Source organism: Lutjanus erythropterus, chromosome 12 (assembly GCF_056507025.1).
Source record: "Lutjanus erythropterus isolate fLutEry1 chromosome 12, fLutEry1.hap2, whole genome shotgun sequence".
Taxonomy (NCBI): Eukaryota; Metazoa; Chordata; class Actinopteri; order Lutjaniformes; family Lutjanidae; genus Lutjanus; species Lutjanus erythropterus.
Window position 1 is genome coordinate 9,201,972 of NC_139328.1, and position 21,258 is coordinate 9,223,229.

Genomic DNA, 21,258 nt, shown 5'->3' on the forward strand with positions numbered 1-21,258 from the left:
ACCATAGCTGCTATTGTCAGCCTCCTTATCGTCATCAGCATGAAGTCATCATCTCCTCTCAGCTATTTAGTTTAACTGCCTTATTTGTCATCAGCTTGAATAACATGGTTCTGAAAGTGAGTCTTAGGCTCAGAACGCATCGCAAACAATGCCTATTGATTCCAAACCCCTGAAGACAATTAGATCTCTTGTTTAGCATATATGGACAGAGCTATGCACACACACACACGCACACAAACACACAAACTGACAAGACACACAAATGCAAACCTATACAAACACACAAACCACTGTGTGCCCTGCTGGCACAGACTATTCTTAAGCTGTGGTGAATATCTGACTGTGTGCAACACTGCATCTTTGTGTGTCTGTGTGTGTGTAAGGATGTGGTGAAGTCAACGGACAGTGAGGATAATGGCTGGCCTTATGGTTTAATGAGTGGCTCATTGGCTCACATTTATGTTGTCCATGTGCTGAGACATAGTCAGGCTGATTTCCACATATACATGGACATGTGACAAAATGAAGAAAAACCTGAGTAAATACCAATTGAACGTCGGTGGGAGATTCTGGATAGGCATATTAGATGAGTGGATATCTTTAGGAGGAATGCTGCTCCCCTCAGTAGAGTTTAGAGATGTATAAAATCTATGACATGTTGTATTGAAGCTGTTCTGGCAGATAATGGTGGACCAACACCTTATTGAGAAATTGTTTATGTTGTTTTCCCCCCTTTATTTGCACACATTTGTATATACACAGGAACTGTCAGTTGTTATCCCTTGGGAAAAAAGAAGATATATACACAGTAGTCCAAATAAAAATTGATTATTTTAACATAATTTTAACACATAATTGCAGTGACTTTCTTCAGTGTTTCCCAAACTCATCATGATAGCTTTATGTAATTAAAATTAACTGTCAAATCCCAACAACTGATGTTAAAACGTTTCTCTTCTTTAATCAGAGTTGTGAAGTAACAAAGAATGAATACTTTGTTACCATACTCAAGTAGAGTTTTCAGGCATCCGCACTTAATCGAGTATTTATTTTTCTGAACTCATTTCAGGCTCATTACTTTCGTTTTATTGCATTTGAGTGGTCTTATTGATTAATTTTTAATTCGCATCACTGTGAGCCTGCTTCCCTACATCGAGATCGATTTGGATGGGACAATAACGCACAGAAAAGACGATGCCTTGGTGTATCCATCAGTGCATGCCACTGACGACAGATGTAGAAGACGAAAACTGATGTAACGAGAGAAAACAGACAGGAGAAAACGTGAGGTTCAGTTAGCCTTGCACAGAAACAGTCAGTAGATATGTCCTTTGGAGGGCTACTTTTTACTTTTATACTTTAAGTAAATTTCAGAGCTTGTACCTTTTCACTTTTATTCGAGAAAAGTTGAATTAGTTGAATAAGTACTTCTACTTTTACAAGTCTTTTTTTACACATGTATCTGTACTTCCACTTTAACAAAGAATGTATTCACTTTTGCCATCTCTGTTTTTGAAACATTTACATACAGCACAGAATATTTTTCATTCCTGAGCATACACCAGTGTCTAATCATGTATGCCAATACCATGAGGTGCACACATTACACATTTAGCGTCTTTATCAGTATATTACATGCAAACATACTTTGCCAGTGACCAATTTTATCTTCTGCACTACTTATCTGAGTAATTTTCATTTAGTCAATCATTTTCACAGCAGACAGGCCATGCTATGCTAATACACCCACATCCACCGGCTTGTGTCGAGGCCTGCTGCTTCTAATATACCAAGGCAAACAGAGCCAGCACATGCAGTCACAGTGATAGAAACAAAGGTCAGGTAGTGAGGTAGCTAGAAGGAGACTGTGAGCGAGAGAGCGAGACTACTGGGGCAGGAGTATGTTATTAAATGTTATGGCCGTCTGCCTCTGCTCCAGAGATCGGGAGGTTTAAGATGTCAAGACTGTAAGCAGGAGCCGATGCAACTGGGGTGAAGAAAAACAAGGACAGGCTGGTGTTGACGCGTGTACCACTGGACAGAACAATAAAGAAATAATCAGACACTTATTACTGGCTCCAGGAACAGCAGTTTTGACATGCTGCTCGCACTGCTTATTAAAATTGTTGTGAGTTCAGATACAGGTTGACGCGGCTTTGTTGCCTCTACACTGAAATATCTGGTAAACAATTATTACTGGCTACCTGAAAAGAAGAGAAATAGGTAAATGTTGGGGCAGGTTAAAGGAGCAATATGTAACAATTGCACATCCAAAAATGAGTCCAAATAGCGAGTTGGAGTCATAGACAGTATTTTAAATAGGTTGAAATCCTATTTAATGTACAGTCAATGGTTGGAGTTGTTTTCCCCGGCCCCGTCCTCCCCAGACTCGAGGAAGCTCAGGCAGGCTGCAGGACTGCAACATTATAATTTAACAATAACGAGTGATGCGTCCTACACTGTAAGTTGATCAGCTGTTTATAACATTAAAATAGCATTGTTGTCGGAGTAGCAAACAGACAGATTATGTATATTTTATATATATTATAATACATATATCACAGATTTCTCTTTTAAAGACTCAATGGTGTCTCTGACAGTGGTTGAAGTCCATTTTAGCTTAACTTTGAATAACATTAAGTGGAAGGGGTCTCACCCAGCCAAAGCTGTGTCAAACTGTTCCTCAGAGGGGTTGAAATGTGGTCACAACACAGTAGGAACATACAGAGAAGCCCTCGTGTAATAAAGGCTTAACCTGTCAGCGCAGATTCAGCCATGCATATAATCCTGTCTGTAGGGCAGATCCAAGATCATAGGGAACTCACGTAAATGTAGAGCAATTTGCACCTGAGTTCTCACACACTGACAACAATACGGAGAAAGAGCAATATTATCTTTGACACTGTTAGGCACAGTATTCACATTGAGGACAACAGCAGGCTCCTCAGACATCTGCAAGGCAGAAATTGACAGTCTACCTGCAGCAGAGCCACCGTGGGGGATTTGACAAAGTCTCAACAATGCAATCTGCCACACATCTGGCTACGTTGCTCATGCTTGCATGTGTGTACATACTTGTGTGTGTGCTACTGTCTGAGCCACCATGAATCCCTCTAAGTCACAACAACAACATTCCTCATCATCGCCCCAACCACGAACGCACCACCAAGAGGAAACCCAGACAGGCAAGGAGGGTGGGGGGCAGAGGTGGTGAGGAGAGGGACAAAGAAGGGAGAGGAGTTTAAAGCTCTGAAGATCCACTGGCTTTCATACACCTCACGTATTTTACCAGAATCATCCCCTGCTGTTATTCAAACAATTTTCAGACGAATACAAAATTACCGTATTTGAACTGGACAAATAGCAGGATATTATCGCATGTACTTTAAGATAACACTTTCAGTCCGTTTACCTTAGCATGATCCTCACAGACAAACTTAAACTCCTGAAAGAAAGCAAAACAATACAGGGAAATTTCACATTATCTCCCCAAAGCCTTAATAAAGTGAGAAACTACTTACTTTCACTCCAGTTTAAACATCGACAAGTTAAATCCCTCCATTTACTGGCTCTCCTTCTCCCTTCTTGCCCCTCTTTCCTTCTCTCTTCAACTTTCTTCCTCTCTCAGTTACTCCCCCTCTGTCAGACGCATGAAAACACTCACTTAGTCACACACACACACACACACACACACACTCCCACAGACAGAGTCACCCTCTCACACACTCTTCTCCTCCCGCGACCCGGAATGCTTGGCAAGATCCAACTGTACTGAAATACTGTGCTCGCCATATAAGGTAGCAGCGGCTTCACATGTCACACATAATTTACATGCAGCGGGGCGGGAGTTTGCCTTACACAGCTCACACACGCGTAGAAACACACATACATACACACATGCAAAGCCATGCTTCCCCCTTTAGGCTGACGCAGCAAGGGAGAGAATCAGATTTTACCCTTCTCCTTGTTAACCAAGCCCTGCAGGATAACTCCCAACATGTCCAACGTTGAGTCAGACAGAGGGAATGAAAGCTGAGTGGGCGATCTATTGATCCTCTCCACTGCTTCCTGGAACAACCACGGCCCTCCAAACACACACACACACACACACACACACACACACACACACCAGCAAATTTTCTTGCTAACTAGCGCTACCCTCAGGAAGTAGCTATTGTGTGACTGTCTGCTTTGAGCCAAGAATGTGTCTTACTGTGTGTGTGGACGTGCCTATATCTATAAAACAAGCTGTAACAAATAAATGTTAACCCTGTGGCCCACATACAGAACACATACAAACACACACACTCAGGCAAACAATCCCCATATCTCTACCTGTGCTCCACTGCACAGGCGCTCACTTTGGAAAGTAAAGACTGCAGCACACACAGGAGGAAAGATCTAGATAAACCAATGAGACAAGAAGGAGGAGGAGGGCTATGAACCAAGCTCTTACCTCTCACATTGCTCTCCAGTTTTGAGTGTGTGTGTGCAGCTTCCGCCTGTCGATTGACTCTGTGTTTATGCGTGTGTTCAGACAGGCCGCGACAGCAGACCCCCAGGCACCGGCTGGACCATTCTCAGGCAGGCAGGCAGAGCGCAGCAAGGCAGAGCGACTGGCAGAAGAGGAGGCAAGCGAGTGAGCGAGTGAATCAGCAGCGAATGAGTGGAGGAGCTGAGCGGAGCCGAGCACCAGAGTGAGAGAGAGAGGAGGAGGAGTGTTTGTCTGTGTGATCGTGTGTGTCTGTGTGTGTGCGCGTTGCAGCGTTGTGCGCTAGTGTCTCCCCTCCCCTGCCTCTTGAAGTGGCTGAGCCGGGCTGTGCTGCTGCTGAGCTGTGCTGCTGCTGAGACGGGCTGGGCTGTGTCTCTACTGACTACCCCAGCCTCTGGATCGTCTGTCTGCTGCCCAAGGAAAAGTGGTGCTCGCTGGGTGGCAGTAGCAACAGCTGTGGAGGAGGAGGAGGAGGAGGAAGAAGAAGAGGAGGAGGAGGGAGCCCTAACTGCACTGGGCATACAGATCCTGCAGTCCCCTCTCCCTCCCCTCTCTTCCTCACTGAAGGGTGGCCACGCCCCCCCTCCCCTAAAACAACACCAGGAAGTGCTGGTTCAGTTACAGCAGCACTGCCCTTGCCTGTCCAGTGAAGCTGAGGAAAGGAAGGAGAGAGGGAAGAGGAAGGGAAGAAGGAAACATTGAGAAAACACAGCATGAAGATAAAGAAGGAGAAAAGAAGGGAAATTAGTAACAGGAAGAAGTTAGAAACAAGGAAAGGTCATGCAGAGTGACAAAGGGTATCAGAAGTAAAAGCTGGGATAGTCATATTAAAGGGGTAGTTCAGGTTGTTGGATGTGGGGCTGTAAGAGGCACTTGTCAATAGTCAGTGTATTACCTACAGTAGATGGTGGAGAAGCAGAGAGGGACACCAGCATGGAAGCTAAGCAATGAACTGCCATTTACAGGGTCAGGAGCGAAATGTATTTTAGCCACTTAAAAAAGATCCACCTAAAAAAATCATTAAGGGACTTAATGAGGTAAGGATGAATAAGGAGAAAACCAGCAGTTGGAAAGAATGACTAGATGAAGGGATGTGGAAGGAAGAGTTACGCGGAAAAAAAGGGATTTTGCGACAGATCAGGTCTGGCTTCTGTCTGGATCTCTTTCTCTTTCTTTCATATTGCCTCTCTGCTGTGGCATGCAACCCCCCCCCCCCCCCCCCCCCCAACTCAGCTCAGCCTCACCCTCACAGCTCTTGCCCACACTATAAAAGCAGGGCATACTGAAGTGCACTAAATCAAACTGGACTACCCTAGTAAGTGGTTATACATTCAGAGTAACATAAGAGCGTGTTAATACACTGGCAACGCTTGCTAAAAAAGAGCCACAGCAGTTTGGTTGCAGGTCAGCAACACATAATAAAAACGGCTAACTGAGACAACACTGAGGCAACTGCTGCTGCCAACTCCCCTGTATTGTTGTTGACTCAAGGCTTCTGCCACCACAACCCCTCGCATCCAGAGGAAAGTCGGAGAGGCGAAAGGAGGCTCCAAGAATTTGATTTGGACCTGATGCTGCAATATCCGGTAGCCATGGAGATAGTGGCCTTGGCATCTGCAGGAATCTTTACAGATTTTGAGGCATGCGCTGACGCCAAGTTTTCTGACTGATCCCGCATATTGTCTGTGACTCATTTGATTGTGCTCACGGAGAAAATACATTCATAATGCTGCCTGTTTGGAATATTGAAAATAGCTTTGGAATGTAAAGCAGCTTCTACACACTGCAGCTGGATGTGGTTTGACTGCACACCTGCACCAATATTCATAGGGAGAAGTGAGAACCCTTTCGTTTTTTGTTCTATTTGCATATACATGTATAATACTGTCCCGCTGGTTCTCCTATGTAAAGTTGCACGCTGTCTTTCTGCTCCACCCCCTCTTCTGCTCCCTGGACCAGTTTCTACTGCTGCACAGCTCTGTTTGATACAAAGCTGGTGATAAGTCATCTCTAATTTACACAGCAGGCCCTTAAACCCCGGGTGACAATCTGTGGTAGAGCCCTAGCTGCAGTGCTAACCCTTTACCTAGCCAATATTCTGGTGCAATGTGCCAATGTGGTCGGAGAGAACAAAACACATGTATGCTGCAGATGTAGCAGTACTTTTCTGAGATGATTGTGTTTTGATAGACAGTGCCATTATTAGCTACAACAGCAAAGTGCATGCCTTGATCTATTTCCAACCATCATTCATTAGGGATGGAAGAAGATCTATTTCCAACCATGGAAACAGCCCTGCTGGAACACATACAGTATGTCTTTCAGATTAGCCGAGCAATCTGTTTGACTGCTGATCAATGGAAGCAGCAGGTCACTCTACCCTCCAAACAGAGTTTTTCTTGACCCATAATGAAGAAACATGGTGATTGATGTTGCTCTGGCTCAATAGAGACACATTAGCAACGTCTCCAAAGATCTGGTCTCACTGCGAAACTCAGACACTGACGTGGAATTTCCCCTCTTCTGCTGCAGCTGAGTGCATGCCAGTGCTTCTGCTCCTTTCTGTCTCTGCTGCGTCTTTCTTTAACTCCTCTGCCATGCTGGTCCCTATTTCCTTCTCATTATCATTCTTCATATATGGATCTGTCTTTTCATCACTTTCTCTCACTTGTATGATTACATCTTAATTCCCCTAAATTTGCCCCCAAAACAACCACAACCACTTGTCTATTTGTCACAGCCCGCAGATGTATATTCCCTTAGACCAATTAGAGGCTGAGCCAAGTTTTGCAGTCACCAGATGGTTTGCTCATTCACTTCTACAACTCAAGTTTTATTCTGCATATAATCTGATCAAATGTCCAACAGGGACTGTATTACAGAAAGTTCCTGTCTTAAGTTAAGATAGGATTTTCCTCAGTTCAGTGTTACAGAAGTAAATCCTAACCAACTTTAGGAATCCTATATTATATTACTTCATCCTGCCTTATCTCAGGTTAGGAAATTGTAAATACTAAATCCAATACCGTTGATCAATTTTTATGTCTGTTACCTGGGAACCAACACTACTACGCTCATCTCACAAACCAAAACAACTTTGTAACTGTTGGTTTTTATCACTGAAACATAATGAAACATTAAAAAATAGAGCAAAGACAATAATGGGCACTTCAAGAAAGATTAGTTACAGGTACTGCACAGATATTGTTTTGAGGAAATTTACAACAAAGCTAATTTGGGAGATAAAGGAAAGAGAAGGGCCAAAGATAGCAGGAACAGTCTCCATTGTGTAAAACCAATAAGAAGCAGTCATGTGGATTGAACAAGTTAGCTAACATACTATTGCTAGCCACTGCTAGCTATGACTGTCATTAGTTAGTGTTAGCTAACACTATCTTTAGCTACTGTTGTTGAGCACTATTGTTAGGTACTGTTAGCTAGTTAGTAAGTTAGCTACTACTACAGGTGGAAAAGTGAGAGTTAGGACAGTTGCACATTTTCTATCTATCTTTTTGGACGCACTGTTCAGTGCATATCATGTCTCTTCAAAATGTATATATAAAGTGAAACCTAACTTACATTTAAATTGAAGCAGTATTGAAGTTACATAGAGTTGCCTTGGTGACTGCCCGTATTTGTCTGTTCTGGCGCTGCTGTTTCATGTTTTTATTTTTATTTATGCTGATATAGTGTCTGGTGCTTGCACCTATTCAACCAATTGCTTTTATATGGTGTAAAGTTTCAGACATACTAAAATATCCTACACACACTGTTTTAGTGTACATAACAGCATGTTACTATGGAAATTCAAAACTTCTAGGAACTGTTGATCTGTGATAGCTATTTGTTCTGGTCTTAACCTTTATTACTACAGTTACCAAACAGTTAAGATCTCTCTGCAAGTTAGGAAGTGTCTGTAATACAGCTCCAGTACCCTATTTCTCCTCTCTAACTTGTATTTCTTTAAGTGAAGTGAAATCTGACATACATTTTAACTTCCTGTTCCACATGCTTCACAGATAAGAGGACGGTGTGACCGATGTTCTCTCTAGGAGATCAATGAGGCTGTGGCGCTGTTTAAGTACGAGCAAAGAGCAACAGGAATCAACATACTCGGGGTGAGCAAACTGTTCACACACGTACTAATGTTAACCAACCGAAAACAGGAAGAGGTGTGTGACCGCGGTGCACTTAAAGGGGAATACCACCGATTTTACACATCAAGATTAGTCAACCAGTCATGCTACACAGCCCGTGAAAACAGCTGCATAATGTCACCTGTGGCTCTGGAGAGAGCTTTGTCAAGACTGAAAAAGTAATCCTAATAATGTCATCATCATTTTGCATCATGGGAATTGTAGGATTCTCTGATGTATTTTTTAAAATCTGTCTTCTGCAAGCCCTACAAATGTACAAAAATGAAATACTAAACTGCTAAAGAGCAGAGTAAAAAGTAGCTTTACAAAGAAAGAGAACATTCTACAAACTCTCTCACGCTCTGATCTTCACTTCAACCCTACACCAACACAGTCTGGCATGGGCGACCCCTGTGCCTGTGTCATACCATCAAATCCTAACCCTTCACCTCAGTCCACCCTTTTCCCTCCCTCCTCCCCGATGAACGAAACTTTCCGCCTTACGCTTCCCTATCATCTCAGCACTCTGCTATTTCCCAGCCCTCTGTAAATGACACTGGCTGGCTGATGTGAACTCTCACTCCACTGAGGAAATGTCCCAGAGCTTTTGTGTGCCAAAATCTGACGGCTCATCTATCACTAAGGCCGCAAATACACATTACACTCCCATTACAGACCATCACAGCAACAACTGCAACAGTACACAGTCTTGCAGAAAGGCCCACAGCAGGGAGCTGCGTTCAGTGTTTCACTACAGCTTATTTTAGAGGCTGCAAAATGAGAAACAAAATATTGCTTTGAGGTCATTTCTACACTTAAAACAACTTCTGCGTCATGATTTACTTTAGAATATTTGGGGTACTCCAAACAAAGATGTTATAAATATGCTAAGCATTGCTAAAAATGTGCATGAAAGTGGGACAAGTTGTAAATGTGTGTATGCTGACAAATATTCCTCCTCTAGTGTGAATCTGCACTCACGTTTCCCTGCTGCATATTTTGTGGTTTTTCTCTTAACTTCTTTCCACTTTGACGCAGTGAGGGGAAGCAGGTGCAATTCAAGCTGTCAGGTTTGAAATATAGAGAGAGGAAATAGCACACTGTCTTGTCCCCGTCTGACACCGATGTGTGTGTGCGTGTGTCTGTGTATATGCACCATTCAGGCCTGAAGCTTATCTTTGAGATAAAATGAAAACGAATGGAAACACCCTTTGCAAAGGGGGCTTCCACTCGAACTTTGAGTTATTTTTTTTTGTCTAAACGTAGCTAGCAGATACACTGCTGCAAATATTAAATCAACTCTAGCTACATCTCGAACTTTTTATAAATACTTCACAAAGAAACAATAGATAAAGTTGTACAAAGACAGAATTACTGCAAATGCTGGCAACTTTCTGCCTGTGCAAAGTATCAGAGAAACATTTGCTTGTTTAAAAGAGGGAATCATCACCAGTTAAACAATTATTTAAAATCTTATGAAACAAATTAATAGGAAATACGGTATGATACAAAAAGTCATATAAAGTTATCAACAGATATTAATCCTACCGATAGTGATTTCATAGCCAGTGAGCTTACCTGCGTGTCCGTCTATCGCTGACGTGCCACTGGGACCGACAAAGTCACTTCAACACAGGTCACGCTGACGCAGTGCATTGTGGGACAAACTAACATCTTCTTGTCTCTCTTCCTCTTCTTTTCTCACTCTCATCTCTCTCACTCTCATAATAGCACCTTCTGCTTGGCAACGGCCATACCACAAATGTGGTCAGGTTTACAGCGAACCATCACTGCGCAACATCAAGTCTCCATGACAACCACTCCTTATCTAATTTGCATCTTCTGCTTGCATTATCTACCAATGCCAAATATGGTTGCCTTGTCATTTTCCCCGCCTCTCTCTGCAACCCCTTTTCATAACTTCCTCTTTCCCTCCATTTTCACAACGGTGTGTGTGCTCTTTGTGTCTGATGTATATGCGCACACAGCCTGCCTGCAGCCTGCAAGTGTGTGAAAAGAGGAAGTGCCTGTGACATTAGAGCAGTTTGCAGCCTGAGAGATAAACAGTGAAACTGCTTTTTAAATCAGGAAGTGGGGTGTTGTAAAGGCTGCTGTTGGAGGACTTAAAAAAAGAAGGGCCAGTTGCAGTATGTTATCACAATCCTCCCATGGCAGGTACATCACAGTCACAGGATTTCACTTACCCCCTCAGTTCTTCCTCTGTGAGGTTGGTGCGGGCATTCGGCCTCCTCCTCCTCTTCCTCCCCCAAGGATTGTGTCTATCAAACTATCGCTGGAATGTTGAACCAGGCCCCAGGAGCCCACACACACAGCAACACTCAGCAGCACTCAGCACCTGTCTCCGACTGCCAGCGCAGAGAAAGAGACACGGTCAATCACACTGGACAGCACAGCAAAGGGGAAACTGTGGAGGAGAGTGGGAGGCAGACAAGCATTTTATCAGCAGAAAAAAAACATACTGAGCAGGTTGCATGTTGTGTACAACACAGTGCAAAAAAAAATTTGTATGGTTTTGATTGTTATTCAGTTTATTGCACGATGCGATTGGCTCACTGCCACAGCAGCTACAACCCATGCAGTCTGTGGTTTGGTGAGGTTGAGCATGGTGAATTTGACAGAGTTGGTAGTTCAGCGTGCCAAGATGCCACCAAAATGCTGAAATTCTGTCTAGACTTCACGCCAGTGGTGTCAAAAACAAATGCATAAAATGCGGAAGGAGCGGGGATGCTTCCATTCGCGTAATTTTTATCAATTTAATTAGGAAAAAAAGTATCAAATGTACTCTACTGGTATCATCTTTTTCAAATATGAGGCCACATATTTCACAAATTTTGCATGTTGCTTCAAACATGTTATTATCACACTGAGTATTTGAAGCTACTAACACTAATACACTGGACATAAAAAGGTCTTCAGAGCAAACTAAGATGAAATGATCGTACAAGTTAAAATTTCAGAGTGCTTATTCCTGCCATTTTGGTGACTTTTTAAGCACAAATAATAATGTAGTTAAAATGCTCTTCACCATTTAGCACCATTTCACAACTGAACTTTAAGTTGGCAGACCTCTTCCTGTCCTCTACCAGAAAGCGATTTCGTATGCAACCTAGGGGTGCAACCTAACATGAATCAGACGGGTTACAAGATGATTAAAAAGATCTAAATGTCTTTTTGTTCAGAAATACTGGATATTTATACCCCTTCAGATCTCCCAATATCCCTAAGAGGAAACAATCTGAGAAGGAAGCTATTTATATTTAGTTGATCCGCTAATTACTTATGTCCACACTAAGGCCAAAGCCTGTAATGTGAGGTCACAAGTAGACGCTTGCAGCATGAACTGCTTTGAACAGGGTAAGCAGTAAAATGTATTTTAGCCCTGTAAAAAAAAGCCCACCTGAAAAAAAATCAACATTAGTTTAGGTGTATGCTATATTAAGAATATTTTCACTGTTTTACCTTGCTGTCAGACAGCGTCTTCCAACAGGAAACTGTTGTTTTAAAAGCCAAATATCAGTATCTCCAAAGCCACCAGACTCCTTTGGCAAAAACCGCTGACTGCCATCTACTGTAGTTAATAGACTGAATATACCTGAATGTACCTCATGAAACCCCACTTCAAAAAATACAAACTATCTCTTTAAGAGATCATAAGACCCCCTGCCACATAAAAATATAGCTGCAGAGCATATTATGTTGTTTACTTATAGTAATAATCCTATCACAAAAGTTAATCTGGTAACAATTTATTGATGTTAAAATGTTAATCACAGAACCTTTAATATTATTCATGCTTCTTTTCCACTTATTCATAATATTATCAAGAGATGCAACCTCTCATCTCGAGCCTTCTAGACATATCATCTCTCCATCTGACACTTTAACTTACCCAGGCAGCGTCTGGAGAAGCTCTGAGGAAGCATCAGAGGCCCTGAGCACCAGACGGCCTCCTCTCCTCTGGGCTGCAGGGCTGCTGGGACTCGGGGGATTGGAAGTCAATGAAACCAGGCCTAATTTAGCCTCTGCCGCTCCACGAGCTGCCAGGAATCAGAGTGAGACTCCTTCCCTTTTTAGGGCTCTGTGGACACTGCAGTCTCCAAGTGGCACTACTGCATTCCTCTCTACACTAAGGAGCTGGAGACAGTGAGAGAGAAAGAGAGGTGACAGTCAAAATCTGTTATAATAATTACTATCTAGGTCTAAATGTCATAACCATGCACAGTGGGAACTATGAGAATATTTTAACAATGCTCTTACTTATTGAAATTACTCCAAGCCTGAGCTTATTAAACTGCCAGCTTGGACACTTTTACAATCATCTTATCTTCCCACCGTTTTCAGTAGATACATGGACAGCTTGGTCCTGTAAATGACTGAGACACATTGCCCGCTGTCACAACAGCTTGCCATAAAGTCACACCAGTAATTAGGTGTGAAAAGAGGACTAATAAGAGAGTCTATACTTACACTATCCACTGTGCCAGGCCCTGACACTATGTCACGTAATCTTTAATAACCCCGGACTGCAATGAAACTAGACGCTGTCGGCCGGCATAGAAGTGCATTTTCTCTCCATCGTGATCAGGTTGATTTTCATGTAACAGAGAGACAGAGTAGGCACTCAACTTCCACTAGTACAAGATATATTGTGTTCTGTGGCAGACTCAGGCTGCCAGACGGGCAGGGGCGAAAAAAATAAAAAGGGTACCAGCTGTATGCAGTAGAGTCATCAGCACGGTGAAAGTTGTGATGAACTTCATCATGTTTATCCACTAGAAGGGCACCCTAGAGGGCACTTTATCATGTTTGTCCAGTGGTAGGGCCCTCAAGAGAGCACCATACCACATTTTCTTCATCCAAAGGTCACCCTAAAGGGCACTTGATCATTTTTACTCCACAGAAAAGGCACCCTTGATGACACTTTTATATGTTTTATCCACTGGAGGGGCAATCTGGAGGACACTTTATCATGTTTTGTCGACTGGAAGGGCACTTTAGATGGTCCTTATCACGTCGTCTTGGACACTGGGGCACTTTAGAGGGCATTTATTTATGTTTTAACTATAAAACCAATCTGTAACTACAAAATACGATTTATCATGAAAAGTGATTAAAAGCACCGTGACATGCAGTCATTTGGTAAAAAAACAAAGATTAAAACAGCAAAATAAAATTCAACATGTTGCTGTGTTTTCTTTAAAAGTAGAGAGAAACAGGCCAAGGCGGCTGTGCTCATGAAAATGATAGACACGTCACTATTTATTAACCGTGGCAGCTCATGTATTCAAAATAAATGGATTAGATGAGGATTACTCATTGAGCCTCTCCTCCCGCCCCATCCTTGTGTTTTCTGCTTGTGATATGACTACACATGTATTATTGAAGACAGTGATCACATAAGCCATGGTATGGAACACACAATAGGATTATCTTTGGTGGCGAGATGAAGTCTCATCTTCACCTCCCACCTCCTATGGGGAGCACACAAATGCATGGCTGGCGTTTTACTGCAAGTGTGTGGAATAACGATTCAAACTGACATAATCCCATTAGTCTATTCAAGGTCCCTGTCTGACCACCATGCATAATGAGGAGATAAAGGCTACTAGGGCAATATCCATTAGTAACTATTTTTATAAAGAGAATTATTCATGCCTCTTGTGTCAGGGACAACTATTAATTCAATTAATCTCTCGTCACAGTTTTTAAAGAAACTTTAGTAAGTCTTTGGCTGTGTGTCAACCCCTCCACCAGCTATTAAAATGGTTGTTGAGAGCTGTTTATCCTCCATCATTTGACTCCAACCTTCTCAGCTCCATATATAGTGCAGTTCTCTGGAAATCTTCACAGCTCCTTGGAAAATCCTTCTACCGTCTAATATCGTTTAAATGTGAATGATGAGCTCAGCGACTGTCATCACCGCAGCATGCAATTAGATAAGGAACTTCACAACAAGAGGCTATTAAGCGACAAGTGGCATCAATAAAACATTAAATTACAGTCTTCTGATGTCATTTAAGTTGAACCTGTCTTGCCAGGACATTCAGCAACAGCTAGTCATCGAGTGTTCAAGAAGTGAATTTATAATAAACAAAAATTGGGAACCCTAGTAAGTTATCCAACTTCTCTGCTCAAATAAAAGCCTTAGTTCCATGTTTGGTCTTATGCTGCTTCATTTGTTTGTTTTTATACATGAAAAGGGACTATCATGGAGTCAAATATCAAATGCATGCCTTCCTCTGCTATGGTTTAAGTGTACCTAAGTGGGGAATTCACAACACCAACTATTTTTCTCAAAGCGTTTAAAGGTAGAAACGGTAGAATTTGTCTGAGCTGTTCGTAAACCCACCAGAAAGATAGCTGATTGTTGAGTCTCAAGCATATCGAATTTTGACGTTCTGGTTTCTTCAGATGTACCAAACATAACAACAAAATAAGAAAATAAGGAAGCAGGCAGTGTTTCTGCAGATACAGTGGCCACTGCACACTTTTGGAGAGTCATAAGTTCATAAGTTTCTGTTTTAGGAAAATTATTCTATATTATGCCTTTGATTTCAAATATTTGCATATATCTGTCATTTTCAGGAATTTCATTGTAGATTTCAGTAACAGGCTTTGTTTCATTGGTCTCAGGCAGAAAATTTGTATCGCCATACTTATATCTATACTTTTTATTTTCATTTTTTCATGTACAAAGCTATTGGTCATCCTTTACATCTGTCCTTACAAATTTTTAGCCAATTATTGATCTTAAAAAAAGCTACAGACTTTCACATGCGGTGTTCAATTATTTTAAAAACACAGGATGTTTTTTAATTCCTGAAAGGTAACTGCTTTGGACATAAAAAGGTTTCTCCCCAACTTTTATGATATTTTAGTTATTATTTATGGAATATCTCCCCTGTGCAATTTTTGTTTACAGAACGTAAAATGTAAACAGAAGCGTATTTAGGTCATGGTACAGTTCAATAGTAGCATAAAATGAACATAAAAAGACAATTACATTGCTCATCACAATTATTCGTGTGAAAATTACATGACATCTAAAATTCTGACAGCCCTGTTTATGCGGTAATGAAGATTAAAGGATAGGTTCACACTTTTTCAAGTCTGCCTTTTAAAAAATTGTCAGGTGCTCAAATGAAGATTGAAACTTTTTTTGCAAGCTGTAATCATTCATCCTGCTCCTACTTTCTTCTTCATTCTGTGTAAAACTGTGAACCTATCCTTGATCACAAACAAAATCCCAGACAGTGTCTAGTCTAATAACAATGATATCAGTAGTGCATTTTTACATTTCCTGAATTGTTTAGTAACTATGTTTCACTGGGCTGAATGTAAGTGCAGAAAAAGGGTTCAACTGCCTGATGGAGGTCTATATCAAATACATTTTCTATACAGTACAAGACCCTCCACTTGGTAACATAGCAACCAGTGAACTCAACATGGCACCTATTGTAATTCTAAAACTAGCTAAGCTGAGTGCCAGACATAATTATATCTCTCCTCAGCCAATCACATAAGCCTGAGCCATAAATAACAGACTGCTCCCCTACAGAGCACCAGTCTGTGCCGAAAAGTCAACAAACACTTTCTCCAGTAGCGGCTCTTGCTCACTACTGGATTCGTCTTGCTCAGAGGAGGACAAACAGGGGGGGGAGGCGGAGGCCTATAGGTTTACAAAAAGACAGAGCGAGAGAGATAGAGAGGAGAGAGGAAAAGAAAAACAAATGTAGCCTATGATTACTGAGTCATAATGAAGGCTGTTGGATGGGACTGTGGCTATGAGCTATGTCATTAAAGACGGTGCCGAGCGGCTGGAAAACCTACAGGTCTCTATGAAACAAGACGACACATAGCTCAGGACTCAAAAAAATCCTTTCAAACAGCTTCTTCAAAGTTATTACAACATTTCACAAATATTAATCTCACTAGCAGACGCTCTCTTGTAAGCGGCAGTGGCTCCTCTTTCAAGCCTTATTACCCCGTGTGTGTTTTTGCCAGACAGCTACCGCAGCGCTCTGCGAAACAGCTTAGTCTCCGGGGCCTTATATTTAGATTTTACGACCAATATTGAATTCTGACCCAAGATATTTTCACCGGGGTGATTTAAGGTGTCACCTCGATGGGGCAACAAGTTATGGCTGCAATTACAACTGTACGATCAGATCACATCACATGACATGGCTGAGGGGGGACTGTGGTGCGTTTGTTCCTTCTGGGCGATGAGAGACGAGATTGGGAATGTGTCATAAAGTAACAGAGCACATGTTTTACTTAAGGGATTTGACAATTTATCTAACTTCTCAGTGCAATATCATCATTGTCATTGTGGTGTCAAGTCACAATGACAAAGTGGACACAAAATGACCAATTCTTTTTGAAAGCGGAAGAGTTTTTAAGGTATGTGATCTTATCAACAGAGAGGCCAATTCATCACAAAAATGTAAACATGACTGACAGAAGTACATCCTTGGTATGTATCACATAATAAAAGCAGATGTGTCCTAACATCTCCCGCGCTCCTATGCTATTTGTTTTATTTAGCGCCTCTCATATGGGGAGGTGACACTTTCTAGACATCAGTGTGACATATTCAGTGACTCATAATCTTATCTCTGTCTGTGACATATCAAGCTTACAAAAGTGCACATCTTGACTGCGACTGCGTTAATATTGGCCTTTCACTGAGTGTTTCTAGCCCATTATATCATGTGTTTGCATGATGGACCTAAAGGGATAGTTTGGATTTTTCTGAAGTGGGGTTGTATGAGGTCAAGCACACCTCAGTCTGAAGAAGCAGTGAAAGGAAAATGTACTAAGCAATGTAATTATGCTACTTTAAAAAAAGGCCCACTTGTAATAATTTATTTAGAATATTTTTACCACTTCATCTTGCTATCAGACAGCCTTTTCCAATGGAGAATCGCCACCACACCTTTGACACCTTTGGCAAAAACAGCAATTTTACCTCGCAGAACCCAGGAGCTGCATGTCAAATGCCAAACTTGTGGTGTACTAACCGTAATCTACTGTGGGTAATACAGTGACTATGGATATGCACATCATTCGCCCCCAATTCAAATAATCTGAACTATCCCTTTAAGTCCCAGACAACAACTGCAGTCTTTTTCACACTGACGAGGGCAACAGTTTTGGAGAAGCAAAAGCACTGCATACTTGTCATTTTCCAGATTTTACGCCACAAAATGGAACAGATTTAGAGCACAGTACTGACCTTTAAATCCTTTGCCTCAACTGTGACTTGTAATTGCATCATTAGGACGTTATTATCATATGATTATGATGTTATTCACCAGAACTCCTGACTATAATTAGCTGGTCAAATTAAAGTATGCTTTCTTTTATGCTTTTTGTTATATGGTTGTGTCATTCTTTTACTATTTATTCTATTTTACTAGTTATCCTTTAATGTTTTTATATGCCATCAACCTGCCAGGGACTGCAGGTAAAAATCAGTCTGTTTGACTGAATCTAGCACGTTTACATGATGGACATGAGCTGTCATGTTAATTAATATGCACTGTCCTTTCTTAAATAAAGTAAACATAAACATAAATGATGACTAAGACATTATCACATTATTTGTCTATGTAGTGCCATAAAATCTTAAGAGTAAGAATAGACAAATGTGTTCAATCTCTTTATGCAAACCTGAAGGACAAGAGTATTCCTGCAGAGGTAAGGAGACTGCGTGTGATGCTACAGGCACAACAGCGTGACCCCTCTCTCAGCTCCCAGGACGTTTTCTTCAAGCCTCCCTATTGGGATTCTGGTAGCCTACATTCCCTGCTTCAAGGTCGACAGCAGTGGCAAATTAAATTACTTGTCCTGTTTTGTGGTGTTGGCGCTGGGTCAACAGCAACTTGGCTAAAATGATGAGTGCGGGATTCTGAAGGGAGCCGCATTTGTCCTGAGCCTCTGGTGTCATGTTTGCAAAGCAAGTAGCAGCGATGAAAAGAGCTGAAATCAAAAGCAGTGTATTAAATTCTGCCTCTGTAATCACTTGCAAAAAAAAAATCAATTACCTCTGCTTTCAAATGCACCACTTTATACTGTTGTCCTTTGGGTCTACCCTGCTGCTGGAGGATGTCATGTGCTTGCACATGGAGTGGAGCTCTACTACATTAGGCCTAATTTTGTTAAACTCAGACCACAGCACACGCCACCTGCTGGGGGTCTTTGGTATGATAATATGTGGCAACCAAAAGTAAACGTTAAATGTATTTTTTATTAATGCTGTTCTTACTGTCGTTGAAGGGGACAGCTGTGCATGTCAGTCGTTTAATTTAACACCACTTTACACAGACATCCTTCACTCAGTGGACTCTTCATTTTCACAGTCACAAGACATTTCTGTCACGTAGGCTGTCAGCATCTCGTGTTAGCTGTCTGTACAGCAGCATGTGGAGTTTATCTCTCTGTTGCTGAGGGGGTTGTTATCAGCAGACAAACAGCTCAGATACCACAGTGTGGAATGGGTGGAACTTAGAGTATGTAATTTTGTGTCAAAACACTGCAAGCAAACAGGCAACTTGATACTGTGCTACAATCGCCTGCTCAACTATGTGTCATGGGAGTCTGTTTGCAATGTCACTATTCAAAACTATAAGTCAAAATTTGTTCAATTAGATGAACTACAACTCGACAGTTACATTTACAAAGTGATAGGTCAACACATAGCTCACCCTCCACAACAACACTAACATGACTTCAGAACACACACAGAGGTTAACTGATGACAAATACTTCATTACTGTACTTATATAGAGTTGATTTCAACCTCAATGATTGGGACAATAACACACAGAAAAGACAATTCCTTGATGTATGCAACAGTGAACATCATGCACGACAGATATAACCAGACAAAACAGACAGATATGGAGACTTGACCATGAGAAAAGGTGAGGTTCAGTTAGCTTTGCACAGATACAGCCAGTAGAAATGTCCTTTCAGTACATTCAGAGTCCGTACTTCCTGACTTTTACTTGAATAAAGAAGTTTGTTCAGTACTTCCACTTTTACCAAAGTCTGTTTTAAACAAATATCTTCTACTTGAGTACAGAATGTGTGTAGTTTTATCAGCTCTGCTAAGATTGTAGATGTAGCACAGAAAACCACAGTTCACATGACGCCACCCTTTCTGACAATATCAGAGAGGATGTTATCTGAAAAAAAAGACAACACACAGCATTTTCTAATCTAACATGTACGCAATTCTGTAAGTCACTTCTGTAATTTATTATTGTTACATCATGATGGGTAGTCAAGCTTCACCTTTTAAGTTTTCCCAAGAAGTATCCAGTGGACAGGGCTTTCAAGAGGAAGACAGACAAATACGAAGAGCGAGAGGACAAGTAATGCAGACATGGGTATCATGCATAATGTGGGGAAATTAAAGTATTACAGTAGATGCAGCACAGGGCTGCAACTAACAATTATTGTCTTTGTTGATTAATTTGTGGGTTATTTTCTCGAAGAGTTTGATCTATAAAATGTTGAAAAATGTTTATTTTTGTTTCCCAAAGGTCAAGATGACATCCTCAAATGTTTTGTTTTGTCTACGATGCAAAGATATTCAGTTGTCCATCATAGAAGAGTAAAGAAACCAAAAAAAATCAGATTTAAGATGCTGAAATCTGAGAATTCTTACTTTTTTCCCGTTAGAAACAGACTCAAGATTACTCAGGTGAATTGATTATCTAAATAGTTGATGATTAATTTAATAGTTGCATTTCTAGAGGGATTATGGGCATATCTAACAGAAATACAGTCCCATGGTCATCTCAAACATCCACAACCCCACAGTAGCTGTAGCTTTGGTCCTAAGACTCAAATCCACTGCAGCAAAGTTGAAAACTTACACTAATAATCAGAAACATCAACTGATAATATGTTTAACTGCATCAGAAGGTGCAGTAAAAAATATACAAAACTGCAAAGCCTACTCGTTGAATGAAGACGGTGACAAAAAATTATCCGTAAAGATGTAAATGTCCTTAAAAGTGATCTATTTCTAAATAACATCAGCTCTGTGCCTCCCCCAATCATGTTTCACAATCTGAAAGACAGACAAGTTCATTCTGACGCTAGAAAACCACCAACACTGTTTTTTTCCCGCTGTGGCCGCTGTACACAATGTTCTCACTCTTCAGACACCAAGTACTGGTAAATAAATAAATATACCATAAAATAAAAATGAATATACCATAAAATACATCATTAACTGCAGCAGCACAGGTTGTCTGCATGCTGAAATGTCTAAAATAAGTTTACAGATCTCCTATCTGAACACAAAACTGCAATATGCACACAAAACATGGTTTATGCTATTGCTCAGCATTATGCAGAGGCTAGCTGGGACTCTGCAGCATCATTAAAGTTCTTGGGAATAGATAGAAATTCACCTTCTCTTAGAGGTGGAGACATTATCAACTCACTGCTCTGCAGAGAGGCATATTTGATTCACAGTCTTACCACAATGCAGCCCTTTGGCCTGAATAAAGCAATGAATTTTTCATGTTTCCTATAATTTATTACATTTGATGGACACAGTGCTTGTCCTCTCTGTACTTCTATTTTTGT

General features: G+C 41.2%; 1 protein-coding gene across 18 annotated transcripts in view; it reads right to left on the minus strand.

Moving 5' to 3' along the window:
- The window catches only part of mbnl1 (muscleblind-like splicing regulator 1), a 69,149-nt gene extending 50,401 nt beyond the window's left edge, over nucleotides 1–18,748 (minus strand). For 3 of the 18 annotated variants that reach the window (XM_084731989.1, XM_084731986.1, XM_084731978.1), the window contains exon 1: nucleotides 10,207–10,443. The gene's annotated coding sequence lies outside the window, so the exon portion shown is untranslated. Of the gene's footprint in view, nucleotides 1–3,521; nucleotides 3,691–4,456; nucleotides 5,145–10,206; nucleotides 10,445–10,832; nucleotides 11,030–12,538; nucleotides 12,784–18,698 lie in introns of those variants that run through there. The other 15 variants (XM_084731995.1, XM_084731990.1, XM_084731987.1 and 12 more) reach the window with 10 other exon arrangements.
- Nucleotides 18,749–21,258: the final 2,510 nt, after the last annotated feature.